The following is a 13,349-nucleotide window of genomic DNA, read 5'->3' as shown; positions in this document are numbered from 1 at the left end:
ATGAGGGGGATGGGACATTAACAAGAAAGAGAGTCCATTCTGTCACTCAAGGCTTCTCTGTCAAGTGGAACATCCTGCTCTCTGCTACCGCGGATATTTGAAAGATCCATTGGATTTAGTCATATTGTCATCATGCACTATGTAAAGTGAAGCTACAGCTTTCAATACCAGTGTTGTCCTGAATATAGCTGCTGGTATCAACACAGCTCTGTCTTCTGTGGCTAAAGCAGTGAATCATCATAATCCATACACCGGTAAGAGTCTACAATTAAAATGGGAGATTCCTGAAATGGGTTTCCATGGCCGAGCAGCCGCACATACGCCTAAAATCACCATGCGCAATACCAAGTGTTGGCTGGAGTGTTGTTAAGCTCACCGCCATTGGACTCTGGAGCAGTGGAAATGTGTTCTCTGGAGTGATGAATCATGTTTCACCATTTTGCCGTCCGACGGACAAATCTGGGTTTGCGGATGCCAGGATAACGCTGCCTGCACCAATGCATTGTGTCAACTTGAACGTTTGGTGGAGGAGGAGTAATGGTCTGGGGCTGTGTTTCATGGTTCGGGCTAGTTCCAATGAAGGGAAATCTTAACACAACATTCTAGACAATTCTGTGCTTCCAACTTTGTGGAAACAGTTTGGGGAAGGCTCTTTCCTGTTTCAGCATGACAATGCCTCCGTGCACAATGCGAGGTATATACAGAAATGGTTTGTCGAGATCGGTGTGGAAGAGCTTGACTGGCCTGAACAGAGCCCTGACCTCAACCCCATCAAACACTTTTGGAATGAATTGGAACGCCGACTACGAGCCAGGCCTAATCGCCCAACATCAGTGCTCGACCTCACTAATGCTCTTGTGGCTGAATGGAAGCAAGTCCCTGCAAGCAAAACATCTACTGGAAAACCTTCCCAGAAGAGTAGAGAATGTTATACTGTAGCAGCAAAGAGGGGACCAACTTCATATTAATGCCCATGATTTTGGAATGAGATGTTCGACGAGCAGGTGTCCATGTACTTTTGGTCATGTAGTGTATATAGCTAGGTAGTTAGACAGTTGTTTACAGGTACTGTACTTACCGTTATAGCTTGCTTTGTCCCACAATGAACCATTGTTTACAGATGGCTCGTTGTGGGACGAGGCAAGTTAAGCAAGCTACTGTAGCTGAGGTGGCCAGTTGCGTTCTGCTGTTAATGTTGATTGCTGATGTTCTCAGGCATGCATAACATGATAATAATCTTTTTCATGTTTGCCAGTGTGTGATGTTTAACTAGCTAGCTTCTGAAAATAGCCACTGTGGTGCGAATGTTTATCAAACCCCATGTTACGTCGTAGGGATACATACTAAGTTGTCTAGCTAGTTAGCAACGATGAAATGATAGCTAAATAGCTAGCTAGCTATTGGATTTTAGATGTCACTTTTTTGCATCTTGAACTAGCTGGTTAGCTAGATGAATACCATTTACATCTAGCCAGCTGGTAATTATGAAGCTAAATGTTTGCTAAATCTAGCTACTGAACTTGCGTCTGCATTGCAATTGTTGGTCTAGAAGCAGGTTAAGTGTGTACAGGGCATTTTAGTACAGCTGTAGCAGTCAACAGACAATAACAAGCTTTATGACATTAATTAATTCATGTTTTAAATAACTTTTTGTCTTTCAGCATGAATATGCTCTCCACCACCAGTACAAGGAGATGATCGAGGATGAACAAGTAAAACTTCAGGTATGTTGTCTTTGTACTTTGAGCTTATTGCTTGAATTTGGGGGTGAATTAATGTTATCGCTGGTATGCAAGGTTCTAATGTCTTGTCTATTTTTGTCTGCTTTCCTCCTTTACAACTTTTAATTGTCTGGAGCCTGGTGTTGTTGTGGGCAAGGAGCTTCCACTCAGAGGGAAACAGGTTTCAGCTGCTGTGCAATGTTGACGTCCTTCCTCCCAGAGATGTGAAAGCATCCCCATGACTGGACACAACCCGGCAAACATATATTTTTGAGAACATCAGCACTTTTGCAATGAAAAGGCCATGGACATTACATGTCCTGCTCTAAAGGGCAGGACAGAAATATGCCTCAGGCTAGATTTCTTTGTTCATATAATAACATGACCTGAACCAAAGTAACTCAAAGGATCTTATGATATACAGTTGAAGTCAGAAGTTTACATACACTTAGGTTGGAGTCATTAAAACTCCTTTTTCAACCACTCCACAAATGTCTTGTTAACAAACTATAATTTTGGCAAGTCGGTTAGGACATCTACTTTGTGCATGACACCAGTAATTTTCCCAACAATTGTTTACAGACAGATTATTTCACTTATAATTCACTGTATCACAATTCCAGTGGGTCAGAAGTTTATATACACTAAGTTGACTGTGCCTTTAAACAGCTTGGAAAATTCCCTAAAATGATGTCATGGCTTTAGATGCTTCTGATAGGCTAATTTACATAATTTGAGTCAATTGGAGGTGTACCTGTGGATGTATTTCAAGGCCTACCTTCAAACGCAGTGCCTCTTTGCTTCACATCATGGGAAAATCTAAAGAAATAAGCCAAGACCTCAGAAAATACAGTGAGGGAAAAAAGTATTTGATCCCCTGCTGATTTTGTACGTTTGCCCACTGACAAAGAAATGATCAGTCTATAATTTTAATGGTAGGTTTATTTGAACAGCTGTCTTCAGGAATGGACCAAGGAGCAGCGGGAATGTGGATACTCATAGTTTTTTAATAAACATAAGTAAAGCATCCACAGGCAAAAACAATAAACAATACTCATGACGACAGGAACAGTCTTGCAGGCACACAAAACGCAATGCAAGAACAACTACCCACAACCCCAAAGAAAAACACACACTACTATATAGGACTCCCAATCAAAGGCAACTCAACACACCTGCCTTCAATTGGGAGTCCAATCACCAACACAACACTTAACACACAAAAACCCTGCCACGTCCTGACCAAAACTAATACAATTGCTCCCTCTGCTGGTCAGGACGTGACAGTACCCCCCCCCTCAAGGTGCAGACCCCAGAATGCACCTTACAAAAGAAAACACAAAAAAAATCCCCAATACCCCAACAAAACCCATAAACAATAACCCCTAAACAATAAGGGAGGGAAGGGAGGGTGGCTGCCGTCAACGACGGCACTGTGCTACACCCTCCCTCCCCAACCCACCTATCCTGGAGGTGGCTCAGGTGCGGGACGTGGACCTCGCTCCACCTTCGGCGTCGCCCACTTCGGTGGCGCCGATAGCTGTGCCGGGCAGACGGGCCACTCGGGCTGACCCTGGCAGACGGACCACTCTGGCTGGACCGGAGGACATGCGGGCCACTCGGGCTGGGCCAGAGGACAGGCGGGCCACTCGGGCTGGGCCGGAGGACAGGCGGGCCACTCGGGCTGGGCCGGAGGACAGGCGGGCCACTCGGGCTGGGCCGGAGGACAGGCGGGCCACTCGGGCTGGGCCGGAGGACAGGCGGGGCACCCTGGCAGATCCGGGCAGGCGGGCCACTCTGGCAGCTCCGGGCAGTCGGGCCACTCTGGCAGCTCCGGGCAGTCGGGCCACTCTGGCAGCTCCGGGCAGTCGGGCCACTCTGGCAGCTCCGGGCAGTCGGGCCACTCTGGCAGTTCCGGGCAGACGGGCCACTCTGGCATCTCCGGGCAGACGGGCCACTCTGGCCGCTCCTGACTAGCGGGCGGCTCTGGCGACTCCTGACTGGCGGGCAGCTCTGGCGACTCCTGACTGGCGGGCAGCTCTGGCGACTCCTGACTGGCGGGCAGCTCTGGCGACTCCTGACTGGCGGGCAGCTCTGGCGACTCCTGACTGGCGGGCAGCTCTGGCGACTCCTGACTGGCGGGCAGCTCTGGCGACTCCTGACTGGCGGGCAGCTCTGGCGACTCCTGACTGGCGTGCAGCTCTGGCGACTCTTGACTGGCGGGCAGCTCTGGCGACTCTTGACTGGCGGGCAGCTCTGGCGACTCTTGACTGGCGGGCAGCTCTGGCGACTCTTGACTGGCGGGCAGCTCTGGCGACTCTTGACTGGCGGGCAGCTCTGGCGACTCTTGACTGGCGAGGCTGGGCTGACGCACTTGACGCCCGATGCGTGGGGCTGGTACCGGACGTGCCAGCCTGGAGACACGCACCTCCATGCTAGTGCGTATAGAGGGAAACACCGGACCGTAGAGGCGCACTGGCGGTCTTGAGCGCAGGGTTGGCATCACCACTTCAGGCTCGATGCCTACTTCGCCCTGGCACATGCGGGCGCTGGTACTGTGCCTACCGGCCTGAGAATCTCAGGCCTCACCACAGCCCCAACCCCAAAGCACGGGACCTGTCCCGTCTGTCTCTGCCCTACAAGGGTACGGGGAGCTGGCCTGGGGCTCCAATCTCGCCCCGCCAAACAGCCCTTGTGCCCCCCCCAAAAAAATTATTGGGGCTGCCTCTCGGTTTCCCTTAGCTCCCTTAACTTGTCCTCCCAAAATCTTTGCTCCTTCTGCCAAGTCCATCCATCCACGCTGTTCTCCTGTGGCTCCCTCCTCTTCCGCTGCTTGGTCCTTTTGTGGTGGGTAGTTCTGTCACAGAAAATGTCGGACTGGAGAGAAGACCAAGGCGCAGCGGGAATGTGGATACTCATAGTTTTTTAATAAACATAAGTAAAGCATCCACAGGCAAAAACAATAAACAATACTCACGACAACAGGAAAAGTCTTGCAGGCACACAAAACGCAATGCAAGAACAACTACACACAACCCCAAATAAAAACACACTACTATATAGGACTCCCAATCAAAGGCAACTCAACACACCTGCCTTCAATTGGGAGTCCAATCACCAACACAACACTTAACACATAAAACCCTGCCACGTCCTGACCAAAACTAATACAATTACTCCCTCTACTGGTCAGGACGTAACAGAGAGACAGAATAACAACAAAAGAATCCAGAAAAACACATGTCAAAAATGTTATAAATTGATTTGCATTTTAATGAGGGAAATAAGTATTTGACCCCCTCTCAATCAGAAAGATTTCTGGCTCCCAGGTGTCTTTTATACAGGTAACGAGCTGAGATTAGAAGCACACTCTTAAAGGGAGTGCTCCTAATCTCAGTTTGTTACCTGTATAAAAGACACCTGTCCACAGAAGCAATCAATCAATCAATCAGATTCCGAACTCTCCACCATGGCCAAGACCAAAGAGCTCTCCAAGGATGTCAGGGATAAGATTGTAGACCTACACAAGGCTGAAATGGGCTACAAGACCATCGCAAAGCAGCTTGGTGAGAAGGTGACAACAATTGGTGCGATTATTCGCAAATGGAAGAAACACAAAAGAACTGTCAATCTACCTCGGCCTGGGGCTCCATGCAAGATCTCACCTCGTGGAGTTGCAATGATCATGAGAACGGTGAGGAATCAGCCCAGAACTACACGGGAGGATCTTGTCAATGATCTCAAGGCAGCCGGGACCATAGTTACCAAGAAAACAATTGGTAACACACTACGCCGTGAAGGACTGAAATCCTGCAGCGCCCGCAAGGTCCCCCTGCTCAAGAAAGCACATATACATGCCCGTCTGAAGTTTGCCAATGAACATCTGAATGATTCAGAGGACAACTGGGTGAAAGTGTTGTGGTCAGATGAGACCAAAATGGAGCTCTTTGGCATCAACTCAACTCGCCGTGTTTGGAGGAGGAGGAATGCTGCCTATGACCCCAAGAACACCATCCCCACCGTCAAACATGGAGGTGGAAACATTATGCTTTGGGGGTGTTTTTCTGCTAAGGGGACAGGACAACTTCACCGCATCAAAGGGACGATGGACGGGGCCATGTACCGTCAAATCTTGGGTGAGAACCTCCTTCCCTCAGCCAGGGCATTGAAAATGGGTCGTGGATGGGTATTCCAGCATGACAATGACCCAAAACACATGGCCAAGGCAACAAAAGAGTGGCTCAAGAAGAAGCACATTAAGGTCCTGGAGTGGCCTAGCCAGGCTCCAGACCTTAGTCCCATAGAAAATCTGTGGAGGGAGCTGAAGGTACGAGTTGCCAAACGTCAGCCTCGAAACCTTAATTGTCAACGTCGTGTGTGTAGGTGGCAGGGAAGTCAGGCGCAGCAGAAACAAACTTCATATAAGCGGAGTAGTTTAATAAACTTTCAAACAAACTCCAAAAATAGAATACATAAAAAATCAACATGGGTACACATACCCGTCGCACACCTAAATAAACAACACGAACACAATAACACAAACAATCTCGGACAAGGACATGAGTGGAAACAGAGGGTTAAATACACAACAGGTAATGAATGGAATTGGAACCAGGTGTGAAAAGAAACAAGACAAAACCAATGGATAATGAAACATGGATCAGTGATAGCTAGAAGACCGGTGACGTCGACCGCCGAGAACCACTCGAACAAGGAGGGGCATCGACTTCGGTAGAAGTCGTGACATTAAAGACTTGGAGAAGATCTGCAAAGAGGAGTGGTACAAAATCCCTCCTGAGATGTGTGCAAACCTGGTGGCCAACTACAAGAATCATCTGACCTCTGTGATTGCCAGCAAGGGTTTTGCCACCAAGTACTATTTTTGAAGAGGGGTCAAATACTTATTTCCCTCATTAAAATGCAAATCAATTTATAACATTTTTGACATGCGTTTTTCTGGATTTTTTTGTTGTTATTCTGTCTCTCACTGTTCAAATAAACCTACCATTAAAATTATAGAATGATAATTTCTTTGTCAGTGGGCAAATGTACAAAATCAGCAGGGGATCAAATACTTTTTTCCCTCGCTGTACAGTGCAGTTATCTTATTCTAAAAATTTAAAATCAGATTCTGATAATTGACATAATTTGAGTCAATTGGAGGTGTACCTCTGGATGTATTTCAAGGCCTACCTTCAAACTCAGTGCCTCTTTGCTTGACATCATGGGAAATCAAAAGAAATCAGAAAAAAAATTGTAGACCTCCACAAATCTGGTTCATCCTTGGGAGCAATTTCCACACACCTGAAGGTACCGCGTTCATCTGTACAAACAATAGTACGCAAGTATAAACACCATGGGACCATGCAGCCATCATACCGCTCAGGAAGGAGACACATTCTGTCTCCTAGAGATGAATGTACTTTGGTGCGAAAAGTCCAAATCAATCCCAGAACAACAGCAAAGGACCTTGTGAAGATGCTGGAGGAAACAGGTACAAAAGTATCTATATCTACATTAAAATGAGTCCTATATCAACATAACCTGAAACATAACCTGAAAAGCCGCTCAGCAAGGAAGAAGCCACTGCTCCAAAACCGCCATATAAAAGCCAGACTACGGTTTGCAACTGCACATGGGGACACAGATCGTACTTTTTTGGAGAAATGTCCTCTGGTCTGATGAACCAAAAATAAAACTGTTTGGCCATAATGACCATTGTTCTGTTTGGAGGAAAAAGGGGGAGGCTTGCAAGCCGAAGAACACCATCCCAACCGTGAAGAACGGAGGTGGCAGCATCATGTTTTGGAGATGCTTTGATGCAGGAGGGACTGGTGCACTTTACAAAATAGATGGCATCATGAGTGATGAAAATTATGGATATATTGAAGCAAAATCTCAAGACATCAGTCAGGAAGTTAAAGCTTGGTCGCAAATGGGTCTTCCAAATGGACAATGACCCCAAGCATACTTCCAAAGTTGTGGCAAAATGGCTTAAGGACAACAAAGTCAAGGTATTGGAGTGGCCATCACAAAGCCCTTACCTCAATCATATAGAAAATGTGTGGGCAGAACTGAAAAAGCATGTGCAAGCAAGGAGGCCTACAAACCTGACTCAGTTACACCAGCTCTGTCAGGAGGAATGGGCCAAAATTCACCCAACTTATTGTGGGAAGCTTGTGGAAGGCTACCCGAAACGTTTCACCCAATTTAAACAATTTAACGGCAATGCTACCAAATACTAATTGAGTGTATGTAAACTTTTGACCCACTGGGAATGTGATGAAATAAATAAAGCTGAAATAAATCAATCATTCTCTGTACTATTATTCTGACAGTTCACATTCTTAAAATAATGTGGTGACCCTAACTGACCTAAGACAGGGAATTGTTACTAGGATTAAATGTCAGGAATTGTGAAAAACCAAGTTAAATGTATTTGGCTAAGGTGTATGTAAACTTCCGACTTCAACTGTAGGCCTATGTTAATATATTGTTTTTTACCTTTGTGTACGTATACATTTTTACTACAGTACCATTTAAAAGTTTGGACACACATACTTATTCAAGGGTTTTTCTATATTTTGACTATTTTCTTACGTTGTAGAATAATAGTGAAGACATCAAAACTATGAAATAACAAATTCTTCAAAGTAGCCACCCTTTGCCTTGATGACAGCTTTGCACACTCTAGGTATTCTCTTAACCAGCTTCACCTGGAATGCTGAGCACTTGTTTGCTGCTTTTCCTTCACTATGCCGCCTAACTCATCCCAAACCATCTGAATAGGGGTGAGGTCGGGTGATTGTGGAGGCCAGGTCATCTGATGCAGCACTCCATCACTCTCCTTCTTGGTCAAATAGCCCTTACACAGCCTGGAGGTGTGTTGGGTCATTGTCCTGTTGAAAAACAAATGATAGTCCCACTAAGCGGAAACCAGATGGGATGGCGTATCGCTGCAGAATGCTGTGGCAGCCATGTGAGTTAAAAGTGTGCCTTGAATTCTAAATATATCACAGACAGTGCCACCAGCAAAGCAACACCACACCATCACACCATCTCTTCCATGCTTCACGGTGGAAACAACACATGCGGAGATCATCCGTTCACCTGCTCTGCATCTCACAAAGACACAGCAGTTTGAAACAAAAATCTCAAATTTGGACTCATCAAACCAAAGGACAAATCTCCACCAGTCTAATGTCCATTGCTTGTGTTTCTTGGCCCAAGCAAGTCTCTTCTTCTTATTGGTGTCCTTTAGTAGTGGTTACTTTGCAGCAATTCGACCATGAAAGCCTGATTCACTTTGAAGCATTTATTTGGGCTGCAATTTCTGAGGCTGGTAACTGTAATGAAGATATCCTCTGAAGCAGAGGTAACCCTGGGTCTTCCTTTCATGTGGCGGTCCTCATGAGAGCCAGTTTCATCATAGTGCTTGATCGTTTTTGTGACTGCACTTGAAGAAACTTTCAAGGTTCTTGAAATGTTCCGGATTGACTGACCTTCATGTCTTATAGTAATGATGGACTGTAGTTCCTCTTTGCTTATTTGAGCTGTTCTTGCCATAATATGGACTTGGTCTTTTACCAAATAGGGCTATCTTCTGTATACCACCCCTACTTTGTCACAACACAACTGATTGGCTCAAACGCAATAAGAAGGAAAGAAATTCCACAAACTATATTTTAACAAGGCACACCTGTTAATTGAAATGCATTCCAGGTGACTACCTCATAAAGCTGGTTGAGAGAATGCCAAGCGTGTGCAAAGCTGTCATCAAGACAAAGTGTGCCTACTTTGAAGAATCTCAAATATAAATTCAAATCGGTTTAACACTTTTTTGGCTACTACATGATTCTATATGTGTTATTTCATAGTTTTGATGTTTCACTATTATTCTACAATGTACAAAATAGTAAAAATAAGGAAAAACCCTGGAATGAGTAGGTGTGTCCAAACTTTTGACTGGTACTGTTATTGTAGGCTACTACCTAGTTAATAAAGTATTTTATGTTTGAAATCTTTCCTTTGTTTTTTTTAAGCACTACCTCACTGATTTAGCACATGGCCACAGTCACGTGTTCCAAAGTGAAGAGATGGGTTGGTGTAAAGCTTTAGAGGTTGTGAGCGATGCATAAATGGGGGTAAACAAAGAATAGTACTGTAGCTGTTCAATGTGAAAGGTTCTTTATTATACAACAATAAGCGATTTTATGTTTATTAATGTGATAATGTTCAGAGAGTGCATTTAGGTGAAAGTATGCCTTTCTGTATATATGTTACCCAAGGATTAATGTAGAGCAAGTGTGAAAATCACAGCAACATTTTTTAATTATTTTTTTCTCCTAAATGGGATTATAAATGTATCAACTTTTAAAGCATCATTACTTCCCCATGTTTCCTCCAGCTACTGTATTTGATATGCCATTTTAAATCTCAGAGTCTGTACTTTTATCCAATGTAAAAAAACACCATTTCAAATTTTAGAACATAAGACAGAAAAGTGATGGTGGGTCACATTTTAAGGTTTAATTTTACATTAGTTTATAAAATAGACTTAACTTTAGGCTACACTGTATTACAGTGGGGGGAATTCTGACCTGAGTTAAGCGCACGGAAACAGAACGTTATTCGCTATTTTTGCACTTTTTAATCACTGCCATGGAAGTGAACTGGGTAAGCGAAGAGCTAGATTACTACCTCTATGCTAACGTTAGCTAGTTATAGAGCTACAGTATTTAGCTCACGTTTTCCATCTAAATGACACTGATAAAACGAACAAAATGTAAACATGTCTGCCAGCTTTTGGTAGCGAACTGCTGAGGCTGTCATAGATAGTACAAGCCAATGGGAACGAGTAGTTTTCAAGGTGTTTGTGGGGGCTGTGCGTTGCAGTAATTTAGTCTTTCTGTGGCTCAGGGAGTTTTCTATATGGCTGGTGAGAACATTGTAAGGACATCACAAAAGATAGGTTTGCAAAATACAAAAACTGTCCAGTTGTGTGGATGATTTCTACAATGTTTCTTTTAGGGTGCAAAAAACTTTCACCTGGTGTTACAAGAACGTTATCACAGTTCCATGATTAGTGAGGATTATTAGGGTATATTTATAGGACTACTGTTTAACCCCTATTGTACACTTTTCTCACCTTCCAACCCTTAAAACAAAACATGAAAAAAGCATGTGAAAAAAGCTTGGTTTTCAGACACACATGAACAAATCACATATAACTTTTATTTATTTGTTTAACATGTGAAATGTTCACGAGTCTGACTTGGTTTTCGGACACCACTTCCAGCTACATCCAGGGACCAAACAGGACCAACCCTACTTAGCTTCAGTAGCAAACCAGAAGTGTGATGCAGGGTGCTATGTTGCTGGAATAAATGTGCTAAAACTTGCAACTGGAAAAAAGGCCAGGTTAACAATCAAAGATGGGGAAAATTGCAGGAAAGAGGGAGATGTTTTATTTAATTGCGTTATCAAAAAATGTTTAACTGAAAACACATTTTTTGCATCGATTTACAATTTATTGCTCTCGCATTAAAAATGTTTTCCTTTCAATATTTTGTTTTGCTTTCAATATCATTATTTTTGTTTGCAACAATAACAATTTTGTTCTCGACTTCAGAAGTTTTGCTTGATACTAATGGCACAAAAGTAACTCAACCACTAGAGGATTGCACCATATAATAACACTACTAATCTATTAAAGGTGTTTAAAGCGGCAATCCTTAATGTAAACATGAACTAAGTGTGATCCCTACCACAGGTTCGCAAAAAATGTAAGGCCTGGGGCTGGAGAAATGCAACTGCTCTCAAATCCATAGACTACACTATGGCTGCAAGAACTGACCATCCATGATATCAATATTATAGTTTAAAGCATGTTTTTAGGTTATATATGGTTTGTTTACATTTACTTTGTTTACAAACATTGGAGTAAATGTGGAGTTTTCTACATAAAACTGCAAATTAGATTTTCACTTTCAATGTGGAATTGCAAATTGCAAACAAATCACATGTAAAATAAATCTAATTTGCAGTTTCAAATATGAAAAACTTTCACATTAAATTCTCCCTTTCACATGTGGAATTGCAAGTTCACGTGAAAAACAATCACATGTAAAAGTTTTTCACATGAATCTACCAATTAAAATGTTTACATGTGAGAGGTTTTCACATGGGAATATTTTCTATTGTTTTATTCACCATTATTTTGCACGTAAAGGTTCTACAAACCAGTTTTTTTTTTATTATTCATAAATACTTTCCTAACCCTAAATAATACAAGATCAGAGCATTTTTAAATATACCAATAGATGCTGAAAATGAGACATATGTGCCTTCGCAAAGTATTCAGACCTCTTAACTTTTTCCACATTGTGTTAAGTTTCAGCCTTATTCTAAATGCAAAAAAAGAATCCTCAGCAATCTACACACAATAACCCATAACGACAAAGCGAAAACAGTTAAAAAAAACATTTTTGCACATTTATAAAATATAAAAAGCAGAAATACCTTATTTACATAAGTAATCAGACCCTTTGCTATGAGACTTGAAATTGAACTTAGGTGCATCCTGTTTCCATTGATCATCCTTGAGATATTTCTACAACTTGATTGGAGTCCACCTGTGGTAAATTCAACTGATTGGACATGATTTGGAAAGGCACACACCTGTCTATATACAGTCCCAGAGTTGACAGTGTATGTCAGAGCAAAAATCAAGCCATGAGGTCGAAGGAATTGTCTGTAGAGCTCAGAGACAGGATTGTGTCGAGACACAGATCTGGGGAAGGGTACCAAAAAATGTCTGAAGCATTGAAGGTCCCCAAGAACACAGTGGCCTCCATCATCCTTAAATGGACGAAGTTTGGAACCACCAAGACTCTTCCTAGAGCTGGCCCCCCAGCCAAACTGAGCAATCGGGGGAGAAGGGCCTTGGTCAGGGAGGTGACCAAGAACGCGATGGTCACTCTGACAGAGCTCTAGAGTTCTTCTGTGGAGATGGGAGAACATTCCATAAGGACAACCATCTCTGCAGCACTCCACCAATCAGGCCTTCATGGTAGAGTGGCCAGATGATAGCCACTCCTCATTAAAAGGCATGACAGCCTGCATGGAGTTTGCCAAAAGGCACCTAAAGACTGTCAGACCAAGATAACCTGTTCGGGATAGGGGGCAGTATTTTCACATTTGGATGAAAAGCGTGCCCAGAGTAAACTGCCTGCTACTCGGGCCCAGAGTCAAATATGTGCATATTATTAGTAGATTTAGATAGAAAACACTCTGAAGTTTCTTAAACTGTTTGAATGATGTCTGTGAGTATAACAGAACTCATATGGCAGGCAAAAACCTGAGAAAGATCCAACCAGGAAGTGGGAAATCTGAGGCTTGTAGTTTTTCTTTCTAATCCCTATCGAAACTACAGTGTCTGTGGGGTCATATTACACTTCCCAAGGCTTCCATTGGCTGTCAACAGCCTTTAGAAACTTGTTTCATCCTTCTACTATTACTGGGCAGAGAATAGGAGCTCAGTCAATCAGTGGACTGCCTGGGACCAATGAGTTGTTTACTGCGCGAGCACGCTGGCGCGCTGCTCCTTCTTTTTCCTTTGTAATGAAT

The sequence above is a fragment of the Salmo salar genome, chromosome ssa18, assembly GCF_905237065.1.
Source record: "Salmo salar chromosome ssa18, Ssal_v3.1, whole genome shotgun sequence".
Classification (NCBI taxonomy): domain Eukaryota; kingdom Metazoa; phylum Chordata; class Actinopteri; order Salmoniformes; family Salmonidae; genus Salmo; species Salmo salar.
The sequence above is the reverse complement of the archived record's forward strand: the minus strand, read 5'-3'. Positions refer to the sequence as shown.